Source organism: Elephas maximus, chromosome 1, assembly GCF_024166365.1.
Source record: "Elephas maximus indicus isolate mEleMax1 chromosome 1, mEleMax1 primary haplotype, whole genome shotgun sequence".
Taxonomy (NCBI): domain Eukaryota; kingdom Metazoa; phylum Chordata; class Mammalia; order Proboscidea; family Elephantidae; genus Elephas; species Elephas maximus.
The window spans coordinates 217395460-217410394 of NC_064819.1; the positions used below are offsets into that span (position 1 = coordinate 217395460).

The following is a 14935-nucleotide window of genomic DNA, read 5'->3' on the forward strand; positions in this document are numbered from 1 at the left end:
TGAAGGACTGGGAGAAAACAAATTTCTGTTCTCTGAAAGCACCCATTCTCTGGTATTTTGTTAAGGAAGCTCTAGGAAACTAAGACTAACCTGAAGGCTGATTTAGAATAAGATTTTGATCTATATATTTTATTTCCCATTGTTTTACTTGATACCTTTAGTCTTCTCATCTCTTGAAAAATATTCCAGGCTTTATTGGTTTGTGTTTTTAAGTCTTTAGGTTGTTGTTACACTGTAGGCCAAAGAGATCTTTAAAGACATTATTGTTATTCCCAACCAAAATTGTCCAGATTTTATCCTGGTTCAGAGACTTGTAAAAATTGGTCTTAAGAATAACCCTTTTTATTTAGATTTATACCTTTTCCTACTGAAGTGATGTCTGCTGTTCATTTCTTTTATTTAACCTTCACTAGGGGAAATTTTAATAAGCAACAAGTACAATATACATGTTACTGAGCCCCAGTGAGTTCACTCTTCAGGAGACTTTAAGTTTGACATTCTGTTTTGACTTTGAATCTGAAAGCCAGAAAGAAGGAAAGCATGTAGATGTTGTAGAAAAGAATGTGTGGGAACACGCTGCTGTCATGGAGGCCAACACTGCCTTCATTTAGGATTAGTCAGCTTCTTTCGATGGGTAACCAATCAAACAAGATGCATATGTGTGAGTATTTGAAGAAATGAGAAACTTGGATGAAGAGGTCTAATAGCTTTCTGTGAAAATGATTATTCTGGGACAAAAAAAAAAAAAAAATTTCAGAGACAGTTATTGACTGTATTGCCTAACCCCAAATAACCTAAATACTCTAGGGCTTCATTGCTGTATCCCCAGAGGGTTCCAAGAGCAGAAGAACTGCAGGAGGAGTAAGAAAAGGGCTGCATACTTGAGGAAAATTGGGGGTCCTGGCTGCCTTCACTTGGGGAATAGATATTATAAACAGATGAATTATAAGCCCTTCTGTGAGCCAGGTGGAAACCCTGGTGATGTCATGGTTAAGTGCTACGGCTGCTAACCAAAGGGTCGGCAGTTCGAATCCACCAGGTGCTCCTTGGAAACTCTGTGGGGCAGTTCTACTCCATCCTGTAGGGTCGCTATGAGCCGGAATCGACTCGAGGGCACTGGGTTGGGTGTGAGCCAAGTTTATCACCCTAGCCCCCATCTTCCACAGCTCCTTGAATCAGGTAAACTAGTTCCAGGTACAACTCAAGTCTTCCCCATTGCTGAACCTGTCCTGAAAGAGGCAGGGCCAGGCAACAGTGTCTCCCACTGGGACATGGAATTGAGTCACAGTCTCTAATGTTCAGTTCTGTAGGTTCCAGCACAATTGTTAAGACTCCTATGTTTTCCTCAGTTTTGATGGCTGTCTCACAAAGAGCACAAAGATCTGGGCTCCTGGGGAGAGGTGCAGTGTCCCTGACCTTCCATTTGGTCCAGGGTCTTGACGTAAGCTATAGCCTGAGGTCTCCAGCCTATACACTAACCATATCTCTCCTGAATCATTGCACTGATCTCCTGATTGGTCCCTCTATCTTTAGTTTTCTTCATATGTATCTTTTTTACTGGAGGACATGCATCTTTCTCCATCAAGCTGACAGCTGTTCTTTCTCCTCTACCACTCTGGGTCCAGCTCTGCCTTGTGCACACTTTTGTTATACCATTTATGACCCTAATTTGAAATATCTCAGTAGCAAAAAACAGGACAACAGGGACCATCTGAATCATTTTTAAATCCCAAGCCTAGAATTTAGTAAGGGTTCAAGAAATATTTGCTGAACTAATAAATTAATGAATGTCTGAGAACAATACAAGCAGAGAATACCAGAAGGTTGTTTACCTGTGTTTTATTGACTATGCAAAGGCATTTGACTGTGTGGATCATAACAAATTATGTCTAACATTGCAAAGGATGGGAATTCCAGAACACTTCATTGTACTCATGAGGAACCTGTACATAGATCAAGGGTCAGCTGTTTGGACAGAACAAGGGGGTACTGAGTGCTTTAAAGTCAGGAAAGGTGTGCATCAGAGTTGTGTCCTTTCACCATACCTATTCAGTCTGTATGATGAGAAAATAATCTGAGAAGCTCGACTATATGAAGAAGAATGGGGCATCAGGATTGGAGGAAGAATCATTAACCTGCAGATGACACACCCTTGCTTGCTGAAAGTGAAGAGGACTTGAAGCACTTACTAATGAAGATCAAAGACCACAGCCTTCAGTATGGATAGCACCTCGACATAAAGAAAACAAAAATCCTCACAACTGGACCAATGAGCAACATCATGATAAATGGAGAAAAGATTGAAGTTGTCAAGAATTTCATTTTACTTGGATCCACAATCAACAGCCATGGAAACAACAGTCAAGAAATCAAAAGATGCATTGCATTGGGCAAATCTGCTGCAAAGGACCTCTTTAAAGTGTTGAAGAGCAAAGATGCCACCCTGAAGACTAAGGTGCACCTGACCCAAGCCATGGTATTTTCACTCACGTCATATGCATGTGAAACCTGGACAATTAATAAGGAAGACTGAAGAAGAATTGACACCTTTGAATTGTGGTATTGGTGAAGAATATCGAATATACCATGGACTGCCAAAAGAATGAACATATCTGTCTTAGAAGAAGTACATCCAGAATGCTCCTTAGAAGCAAGGATGACAAGACTGTGTCTTACATACTTTGGACATGTTGTTAGGAGGGATCAGTACCTGGAGAAGGACATCATGTTTGGCAAAGTACAGGGTCAGTGGAAAAGAGGAAGACCCTCAATGAAGTGGTTGAACACAGTGGCTGCAACAATGGGTTGAAACATAACGATGATTGTAAGGATGGCGCAGGATCGGGCAGTGTTTCGCTCTGTTTTGCATAGGGTCACTATGAGTTGGAACCGACTCGACAGCACCTAACAACAATATGAGAACGATATAAAAAAGACAGTGTTAGGTATTGTCCAATCTCCTTTTACAAGTCAGTTCGTGGTTATTTTGTTAAGTAAATAACACTTCTATCAGGGTTTTTCAAACTTTGATGTGCACAAGTATTATTAAAGTTTTGGTAGAATGCACATTGCTGGATTCCATGCAGAGACTCTGAATCAGTAAAGCTGGGGCAAGGCCTGGGAATCTTCACCTTTAACGAGAGTCCCAATTAAGAAAAAAATTTTGGCTATGACATATCTGACAAGGGTCTAATCTATAAAATTTGTATAAAACTTTGACATCTCAACAACAAAAAGACAAACAATTCCATTAAAAAATGGGCAAAGGATATGAACAAACATTTCACTGAAGGAGATATTCAGGTGGCTAACAAACACGTGAAGAGATATTCACTATCATTAGTGTCTTAGTCATCTAGTGTTGCTGTAACAGAAATACCACAAGTGGATGGTTTTAACAAAGAGAATTTTAATTTCTCATAGTCTAGTAGGTTACAAGTCCAAATTCACGGTGTTGGCTCCAGGGGAAGTTTTTCTCTGTCAGCTCTGGAGGAAGGTCCTTGTCTTTAATCTTCCCATGGCTGAGGAGCTTCTCAGGTGCAGGAACCCCATGTCTAAAAGACATGCTCTGCTCCTGGCTCTACTTTCTTGGTGGTATGAGGTCCCCAATTCTCGGCTTGCTTCCCTTTCCTTTTATCTCCTGAGAGATAAAATATGGTGCAGGCCACACCCCAGGCAAAATCCTTTTACATTGGGTCAGGAATGTGGCCTGAACAAGGGTGTTATATCCCACCCTAACCCTCTTTAACCACAGACAGAGATTACGATTTGTAATACATAGGAAAATCTCAAAAGAGAGGAAAACCACACATGGCCTAATCAAGTCGACATATATTTTTTGGGGGGGACACAATTCAATCCATGACATTTAGCATTACAGAGATGCAAATCAAAACTACAATGAGATACCATCTCACCCTGGCAACAATAGCAGTGATCAAAAAACAGAAAACAACAAATGCTGGCGAGGTTGTGGGGAAATTGAAACTCTAATACACTGCTGGTAGGAATGTAAAATGGTACTACCACTACGGAAAACAATATGGCGCTTCCTTAAAAAAGCTAGAAATGGAATTACCATATGACCCAGAAATCTCATTCCTGGGCATATATCATAGAGAAATAAGAGCCGTAACACAAACGGACATATGCACACCCATGTTCACTGCAGCATTATTCACAATAGCAAAGAGATGGAAACAACCTTAATGCCCATCAACAGAGGAATGGATAAATGAACTGTGGTACATACACACAATGGAATACTACATTGCAATAAAGAATAATGATAAATCCTTGAAACATCTCACAACATGGATGAATTTGGAGGAAATTATGCTGAGTGAAATACGTAAATCACAAAATATTGTATGAGACCACCATTATAAAATGTCAGAAATAGGTTTACATGCAGAAAGATACATTCTTTGATGGTTACCAGGGCTGGGAGGGGGAGGGAGGGAGAATCACTAACTAGTAGCGTTAATTCTGTTAAAGGGAAAGGCAATGTACAATATGGAGGAAATCAGCACAATGTGACCAAGACAAAGGAAGACACTGAGAGGTACACAAGAACAAAGGGCAATAATGGTAAGTGCAATAACATATACAATCTTGCAACAACAGTGGTAACAAATGATTTGTGAGTGGATACATAGACTAATATATATGCTAAATAGGTGAGGTAGGTCATATAGGAGTACATCCAGGTACATATTATAGGTATGGTTGTGGATATTTATGTATACATATTTGTAAATGCTGCATGTGTACTCACATACATAATAGAGCAAATAGGCGGCAAAGTTACAGAAACTGTTTAGACATAACCAAACACCTCTAGAGACTGAGCTAGACTTGAAGCCTAAGGACCAGAGTCTCCAGGTACATGTAGGTCAACTGGCAAAACACAGTTCATAACGTTCTACATCCTACCCTAGTGGGTAGCATCTGGGATCTTAAAAGCTTGTGGGCAGCCATCTAAGAAGCAACTATTGGTCTCTTCCTGCCTGGAGCAAAGGCGAACGAAGAAAACTAAAGACCCAAGGAAATAATCAGTCCAAAGAACTAATGGCCCACGTGAATCACACCCTTCTCTAATCTGAGACCAGAAGAGTTAGATGGTGCCTGGATACTACTATCGACCACTCTGACAGGGATCACAATAGAAGGTTCTGGTTAGAATGGGTGAAAAATGTAGAACAAAATTCAAATTAAAAAAAGGGCAGAATTACTGGTCTGAAAGAGACTGCTTCACTTTACCTGCTGGCCTTTACATTTTGCCTTTATATATTATGTCCTCTAGTCCCTTTCTGGTGGAAACCCTGGTGCCATTGTGGCTAAGTACTACAGCTGCTAACAAAAAGTTCAGTAGTTCGAATCCACCAGGCGCTTCTTGGAAACTCTGTGGGGCAGTTCTACTCTGTCCTATAGGGCTGCTATGTATCAGAATTGACTCAGTGGCAATGGGTTTGGTTTTTTTTTGGTTTAGTCCCTTTCCGAGACTCCTTTTCGGCTACATCATGGCTTTTGCACACTAAAGTTCATGGCACAGTCCCATGGCCTTGAAAAACTGAGCTGTACCTTCAAAGTACGGTGCCATTTGGCATGAGAGTTTTGAACTACACTCATTCTTTTCACTGAATTACAGAATTAAAGAAAGGAAGTCATTACAGATGAAATCTGTGGATTAATCCCTCTCTCTATCCCACTCTCCTACTCTCTACTACTACTACCTTGAGGGGGAAATGTTAGACCAATAAAGTTAGAGGAAGAATTTTCCTTAAGTATATCACAATAGAAAAGCTGGAAATGAACCATATATATATATATACCAGTAACAGCTGCTCTAAAAGTTTCATACAGTGTGTTTGTATCTTATAAATGATATGTATATACCCACTGCCGTCAAGTCGATTCCAACTCACAGCAACCCTACAGGACAGAACTTCCCTATAGGATTTCCAAGGGGTACCTGGTGGAGTCAAACTGCCAACTTTTTGCTTGGCAGCCATAGCTCTTAACTACTACACCACCAAGGTTTCCTTGAAATATATATATATATATAATCACTTCCCAAACAGTAACAAAAAAAAATATTGATTATGCCCATGGTATTGATAGCATTTTTTTTTTAATGTTAAGCAACACCACTGTAAAGTTGAGAGATGAATAGTTATTAATCAAGAAAGAAAACTCTGGATAACCTATTCTTCCAAAGGCTTCTCTGAATTGGTAACTATGATTTCGGAATCTGCCTTCAACTGGGTTCTTTAGAGGAGCAAAACCAAAGAAGCATATGTATAAATAGATACACCGGTTGCTGTTGAGTAGATTCCAACTCATAGCAAATCTATATGACAGGATAGAACTGCCCCATAGGGTTTACAAGGAGCAGCTGGTAGATTTCAACTGCTGACCTTTCAGTTAGAAGCCAAGCTCTTAAACATTGTGCACCCCCCAAAAAACAAACCTGTTGCCATTGAGTCGATTCTGACTCATAGCAACTCTGTAGGACAGAGTAGAACTGCCCTATAGAGTTTCCAAGGAGTCCCTGGTGGAATGAACTGCCAACCTTTCAGCTAAGATCTGTAGCACTTAACCCTGTGCCACAAGGATTTCTACTGTGCCACCAGGGCTCCATAAATATAGAGAGATTTATTTCAAATAAATGGCTCATGCAATTGTGGAGGCTGGCAAGTCCCAAATTTATGAGTCAGCCATCGGGTTGGTGGCTTCTCCTGATTCATGAGGTTGCTGTGCCTGACGAATTCCAAATCTGCAGGTCAGGTGGCAGGCTGCTGGCTCACATTCCAAGAACCAGAGGTCAGCAGATGACTAGATGAATGCAGGATAAAGAGACAGCACAAGATTTGCCACAACATCCATATATATTGGATGCAGGCCACACCCCTGAGGAAATTCCCCTTCCAACTGATTGGCTGCTTATATCAGATCACAAAATAGAAGAAGATCACACAATGTCTGGCAAACCACTGAGAATCATGGCCTAGCCAAGTTGACACATAACATTAACCATCACAGAATCCAATTATTCCTGAAATTCTCTGCCTGTGTAAATCCACGTTTATGCTCAGTCTTCAATTTACTTAGTAAAGTGTTGTGTACATATGATTATTGAGTGAGTGTGTTTAATTAGTGGTCACAAAGGTAGTAGAATTAGGCTCCAAGTAGCAGTAATTTTCTCAAGAGAGATAAGTGCTATTAAAGTTGCTATTTAGATATTGAGAGACGCACGAGACTATGTGGGCAGCTCCCGTCTGGAGAAGAGATGAGAGGGCAGAGAGGGTCAGAAGCTGGCTGGATGGACATGAAAATAGAGAGTGGAGGGAAGGAGTGTGCTGTCTCATTAGAGGGAGAGCAACTATGAGTATATAACAAGGTGTATATAGGCTTTTGTGTGAGAGACTGACTTGGTTTGTAAGCTTTCCCTTAAAGCACAATTAAAAAAAAAAAAGTCAACAACAGCAAAAAAAGAATCACATGGATGAAATAATTTTCCATAGTTTGGTATACCACATTCAACAATGACAAATCAGCTCAACTGGTAATCACTGAAGACAAAAGGAAGAGTCTAGACTCTATTAGTCCTAAATCTGTTACCTTGTTTTTCATGAACCAAGCTATGCCACTGGGAATTGGCAGTGTAATTGCCACTTAATTACAGTGCTCTGTTATAGATACAATTTTTTTTCCCTCAGAGGATTATGTTGGGAAATGTGCTAAATTTTTTTTCCCTCAGAGGATTATGTTGGGAAATTTGCTTAGGAGACTTATTTCTCTCTACACATCTAGAGAATTTCCCTCTGCTATCCTGCAATCATTATTTCATAAGAAATTTGGACTGAGGCTGTTTGAATACATCAGAAAGCCAGAGATGTCTGTTGTGGTCGTTAGGTTCTGTGGAGTCAGTTCTAACTCACTGCAACCCTGTAAGGCAGAGCAGAACTGCCCCACAGGGTTTCCAAGGAGCAGCTGGTGGATTTGAACAGCTGATCTTTTGGTTAGCTGCCAAGCTCTTAACTAACCAAAAGGTTGGCAGTTCAAATTCACTGCCGCTCCTTGGAAATCCTATGAGGTAGTTCTATTCTGTCCTGTACGGTCACTATGAGTAGGAATGTACTCGACGGCAATGGGTTTGAGCCCTGGTGGTGCAGTGATTAAGAGCTCGGCTGCTAACCAAAAGGTCAGCAGTTTGAATCCACCAGCTGCTCTTTGGAAGAGATGTCTAAGATCCGTTAAATTTTGTGTCTCGGGAAATGAAAACACTCACAGAAAAACTGGCTGGGAGGAATTTATAGGCAGCTGCTCACCTTGGTCTGTGGAAGAGTGGGAGAGGAAAAGCCCAAAGCCTGAATGCATTCAGTGAACAAGAAAAGAAGGATAACCATACTTCCTAGAGCAAGAAGGAAAATGAACTTTTATTGAATGCCCTCAACATCCACTCTACATTTCTACGTGGTAGACGTTAAAATTTCCATTCATAGTTGAAGAAACTTAAGCTTAAGAAGGTAATATAACATTTTCAATATGTCAATGATTCCTAAACTTTCTAATTATATAAACAACATAAAAATAAAAATATCACAGACCACTCATAATAGTAATCATACATATTGCATTTGCTTATTGAGAATATAGTAATAATAATTGAATATGGATTTATAGTACATAAATCACAACAGGAAAAAAATATAAAAAAGAAGTTGGTTGATTTTTGCATTCAGCCTACAAATTATGGTTGCCAATTAGTTCACATTTCTACATTTCCTGCATTAATTCTATGGACCCCTAGGGTTTCTAGATCAACAGCTGGAGAAGCCATGTGCTATACAATCCTCTTGCATCAGTTATGTAGCATGTTTTTTCAGTACTTTTGAAGCATTTTTAGTTTTTTTTTTACTCTTTCACTTAGATTAAATTTACTGAAAATATGATATTTACATAAATGGGATTTAATTAATACAAACTTTAATCGATTTTTTTCACTACTATTAAAATTATCACTTGCTTATTTGTCTAGAGCATGTGCATTTTAGGAAAATTTTTTTTTTTTTGCAGGGCCCCACATTGATAACAAGAACTTTTATAAGGCAGTGAGTGACGAATTCACAGCCAACCTTTGTCAGAAAGCTTTTTTTAAAAAAAAAAAAAACTCTTGTATTTTAATTATGGTAATATTAGGGAATGAGGAGCCATCACCAACATTCTCAGTCCTCTGCTGGTGACTAAGTTCCCTTTGCTTGAACTATTTGGAGGTCTGGGAAGAACTTGAAATCCCATCCTCTCTCTTATTACCCATTATAGCTGTAGAGTCGATTCCAGTTCATAGCGACCCTATAGTACAAGGTAGAACTGACCCATAGGCTTTCCAAGGAGTGCGTCGTGGATGTAAACTGCCGATTTTTGGTTAGCAGCCATAGCTCTGAACCACTATGCTTAATATGTGAATATTGAACACGTGATAGGGTCTAACTCTGTCTTTATTTCCTAAAATGACTGACAGTGATGACTTTCAAACACAACTTCCCCTTTTTTTGTTTGGAGCCAGTATATAGAAATACAATTTTTTTTTATAATATATAAAGATTGTAAAACATCTTTGGCTATGAGTCTTTCCATTTTTTAAATAATTTACATGAATAGATGTAATAAGAAATAGAATATCATAAGACTTACTTACCAGGCTTCCCTAGAAGCAACTTACTAAATCCACATGTTCAAAGTTCATGGTTTCATTCTGCCATACAGGGTTGTCTCAAGGAGTTCTTGCCACCAATGTAATTAGTATCAAAGACAGACAAGTTCTTTAGTAGTTTTTGTCCTTAGAGTAGGCTGTTAAAATATTCTATAACCTACTCAGTTAAAAACTGAGCTTCCTTCTTGTAATGAGTTTGCCAAGAGAACATAGGTATGTGAAAAACATTGCTAAATCTAAACCAAAATGGGAAAGGAAAAGACTCATATTAACATTGTCATCATTGGACACATAGATTCAAGCCACCATTTGTCTTCATTTCCTAAGGGTTCCATAGCAAATTTCCACAAAGTGGATGACTTTAAAGAAAAAAAAAATTCTGGAGGCTAGAAGTTTGAATTTAGGGCATCATCAAGGCTGTATTTTCCCTCTCTGTTGGCTCTTGGGGAAAATCCTTCCCCGTCTTTTTCAGCTTTTGGTAGCCCCAGGCATTTCTTGGCTGCTTATAGATGCATCTACCTCTGTTGTAACATGGCATTTGTGTTCCCCCATGTGTGAGTCTGTCTCCATGTCTGTTCTTCCCTTGTATAAAACACTCAGAAGAGACTAGGAGTAGGACCCACCCTACTGTGGTGTGACTTATAATATCTACAAGTAAAGGCACTATTTCTCCAAATAATATCACATTCACAGGTAGAGGGGTTAGGACTTCATATATCTTTTGAGGGGGACACAATTCAATCCATAATACCACTTGATCTATAATTGTAGTGGAATCAACAAAATAACCATTGGAAATTTGATAAGAAAACTGCTGAGATAGAAAAAGTCTCCTTCAAGTTTTCCTGGAGAAACTTATAGCTGAGCATGAGCATGGCATCACCATCAATAACTTCCTGTGGAAATCTAACACCAGCAAGTACTATGTGACCATCACTGATGTAAAAGAACACAGAGACTTTACTAAAAACATAATCACAGGCATGTCTCAAGCTGACAGTGCTGTTATGAATGTTGCTACTTGTGTTGGTTAATTTGAAGCTGGTATCTCCAAGAATGGGTAGATGTGTGAGCATACCCTTCTGACTCACATGCTAGGTGTGAACTAATGCTAATAAACAAACCTATGGCTAGAAGAGATATGAGGAAATTGTTAATGAAGTCAACACCTACATTAAAAAAAAATTGGCTACCAACCCTACATTGCAGCATCTGTGCCAATATCTGGTTGGAATGATGAGATGCTGGAGCTAAGTGCTAATATGAATTGGTTTAAGGGATGCGAAGTCATCGTAAGAAAAATGTCTTTGTTGGGTTCTTTAGAAGAACAAAACTGGTAAGACATGTATATGTACAGAGAGAGAGAGAGATTTACTTCAAGGAAATGGCTCACGTAATTGTAGAGACTGGCAAATTGCAAATCTGTAAGCCAGAGTGCAGGCTGGAAACCTCTGTGGGGTTGCAGGGGCTGGAGAATATGAAATTTCAAGGTCAGGTGGCAGGCTGGAGGCTTCCGCAGGTTTATCTCCCAAGATCCAGAGGTCAGGTGATGAGAAGAGTGCAGCATTGAGAGAGCTGTGCCAGAATATCCATTTATATTCTGGAGGCAGACCACATCCCCCAGGAAACTCCTCTTTTAACTGATTGATTGATTACCTCAGATCACATCATGGAAGGTGATTTATATCACACCACATTGATCACATCACATCATATCACGGAATAGTAACCCATCCAGTATCTGGCCAAACCACTGAGAATCATAGCCTAGTCAGCTTGACGCATAAAATTAACCAACACAAATGGCAATGCCAATGGTACCATACTGCTTAAAGCTCTGGATTGCATCCTGCCACCAACTTGCCCAACTAACAAGTGCCTGTCCCTCCAGGTTCTCCACAACATTAGTAGTATTGTATGACCCCTGCAGGATTTTGAACCAGTTTATTGCATTGGAATCTCTGCTGAGAATTTGCATTTCCACCCCAGCTATACTGAATCAGAATCTACATTTTAGCAAGATCCCTAGGTGACTCTTATTTATAATATATATATATTTTAATTTTATTGTGCTTCAGGTGAAAGCTTACAGCACAAATCAGTTTCTCATTCAAAAATTTATACACAAATTGTTTTGTGACATTGGTTGCAATCCCCAGAATGTGTTAGCACTCTCCCCCATTCCACTCTGGGTTCCCCATATCCATTTGTCTGGTTTTTCTGTCCCTTCCTGCCTTCCCTTCTTTGTTTTTGGCCAGGTATTGCCCATTTGGTCTCGTATACTTGATTGAACTAAGAAGCACGATCCTTACATGTGTAACTGTTTGTTTTATAGGCCTGTCTAGTCTTTGGCTGAAATGTGGACTTCAGGAGTGGCTTCAGTTCTGAGTTAGCAGGGTGTCCAGGGGCCACAGTCTCGGAGGTTCCTCAAGTCTCTGTCAGGTCAGTAAGTCTGGTCTTTTTTTGTGAATTTCAATTTTGTTCTACATTTTTCTCCCACTCTGTCTGACCCTCTATTATTGTGATCCCTGTCAGAGCAGTTTGTGGTGGTAGCCAGGCACCATTTCGTTCTTTTGGACTCAGACCACTGGAAGCTGTGGTTCATGTGGTCCTTTAGTCCTTTGGACTAATATTTTCCTTGTGTCTTTGGTTTTTTTCATTCTCTTTTGCTCTGGACAGGATCGGACCAATAAATGTAACTTAGATGGCTTCCCACAAGCTTTTAATACCCCAGATGCTACTCATCAAGGTAGGATATAGAACATTTTCTTTATGAACTATGTTATGTCAATTGATCTAGATGTCCCCTAAGACTATAGTCCTCAGCCCTTAGCCCCAGTAGCTCCATCCCTGAAGGTGTTCGGATATGTCCAGGAAGCTTCTATAACTTTGCCTTGGTCAAGTTGTACTGACTTCCTGTATATTGTACTGTCTTTCCCTTCACCAAAGTTAACAGTTGTTTACTATCTAGCTGGGGATTTTCCCTCCCCACCCATCCCCTCCCTTGTAACCATCAAAGATTATTTCTTTCTGTGTGTAAACCTTTTCCTGAGTTTTTATAATAGTGATCTCATATAATATTTGTCCTATTGCAATTGACTTATTGCACTCAGCATAATGCCCTCCAGATTCACCCATGTTGTGAGATGTTTTACAGATTCATCATTGTTCTTTATTGTTGCATAGTATTCCACTGTATGTATATACCACAGTTTGTTTATCCATGTGTCTGTTGATGGGCACTTAGGTTGTTTCCATCTTTTTGCTATTGTGAATAATGCTGCAATAAGCATGGGTGTGCATATGTCTATTAGTATGATGGATCTTGTTTCTACAGGGTATATTCCTAGAAGTAAGATTGGTGGATCATATGGTATTTCTGTTTCTAGCTTTTTAAGGAGGTGCCGTACTGGTTGTACCATTTTACATTCCCACCAGCAATGCATAATTGTTCCAAACTCTTCAAAACCTCTCCAACATTTGTTATTTTGTGTAACAAATTTTGAGAACCACTGCTCTACTAGTGTTTCTCAGAATTGGCCCCTAACCAGTATTGCTTGGGAACTTATTAGAAACGCAAATTCTCAGCAGGGGTTTGAACCAGAATGAACGGACTGGAAGCTCTGAATCTCATAGGCCAAGTGGAGACTGGTGTTCAAGACTGGGCACAGTGGCTGCCTTTGCCCAAGTCAGCATTACAAATGAAGCAAAGTCTGTTGAAATGCATTTTGAAACTGAGTAAAGCTCTGCCTGGGGAGAATGTGGCTTCAATGCCAAAAACCAAGAATGTGTCTGTCAAAGATGTTTATCATGGGGACATGACCGGTAACAGCAAAAATGACCCAACAATGGAAGTAGCTGGCTTCAATGCTGTTGTGGTTTCAAGGGAATTTGGGGTTGATCAAGAAAAGGAGATATGACCATGAGAGAGCATTGCACAGCAAGTTATTTATAGGAGCCAATGCATTGCCTGTCAAACACAGGATGTAGTCCTCCACAGCAGATCTTTCAGACTCCATCTGTTCAGGGAGTCACCAGAAGGAGAAGAGGGCATGGAAAGCCCCCATGGAAGAGGAGAAGGAAGGGGGAAAACCTGTATGTCCCTAAGTGAGGTCTTCCTGCAGACACCAAGGTGGGGTGTCTCTTGGTCAGAGAGCTCCAAAGACAACAGGATCTTACTTAGGGTAAGGGTCCTTAAACTTTATTTAGGGTCCTTAAAACTGCAGGATTCTATCTTATCTAGGAGTAGCTGATGTTGGGTGCAGCTGTGGGGGATAGGTAGAGAAAGCAAATTCTAAGTAGTTAAAAATCTGCTTACTTGGGCTAATTTTAAAGCAACTGAATGTGTACAAATTTGAGTTTGGCAACAGCTAGCTTTTTGGGCTAATGGGTCTCAGCTTACTTCAAAGACGTAAACAACTTGGGACCGTACACAGAGGCCTTTTTGAACCCATTTATATAACAACTGCTCAGGTGATTATCCTTAACTACGCAGGCCAAATCAGCACTGGCTCTGCATCTGTGCTGGTTTGCCACACTGTTCACATTATTTGTAAGATCGCCAAGCTCAATGGGAAGACTGAGAACCTTTGTGATAAGAAGCTGGAAGGTGTCCCAAATCCTTTGTCCTAGCAAAGCACCAGTCTTACACTCTGTTAGAACTGAAAGCAAAAAGTTTTATCGTGGAATAGAGAGATTGGCAAATTGGGACCTACCATAGCACCCATGCAGGGTACAAGAGTGTTCCAAATTTTGAGAGGACAGCAAGGTTTTCATCGGGTGGGGTAAACAAAGGGCTACATGCTCACAGGCGCAAAAGGGGTACATGGCAAAAAGTTATGAGGGGGTCGTTAAACTACAAACTTTCATAACATTATCAATTCTATTTTCTAACCCCCTGGGACATGTTGACCAAGGCATTCTTCTTGGATCAAGCTGTTTAAACATTCTTGACAAACATCTTTTAACAAACAGTTCCTCATAGAAGGTAGTCTTGATTCTTGCTCGTTTTGTGTTATAAGCAGTTAAATTTTTACAAGAAACTGAATTGTCTTTTCAGAACAACAGGAGCAGAGATTTCAGGCCAAGCTGCAGTTTAATTCAAAATGGAGTTTTTTAAATTTAGATCTAGCATCAGCCTTTTCAGTCATGCCCAGCTCCTCAGTTTTGGGGTCCATGTACATCTTTGGGGTCTGCATACACCTTGAAATATGTTGA

General features: G+C 40.0%; 1 pseudogene; it reads left to right on the forward strand.

The window, feature by feature from the left end:
• Positions 1-14350, forward strand: part of LOC126070281 (elongation factor 1-alpha 1-like) — a 52172-nt pseudogene extending 37822 nt beyond the window's left edge.
• The last annotated feature ends 585 nt before the right edge of the window (positions 14351-14935 follow it).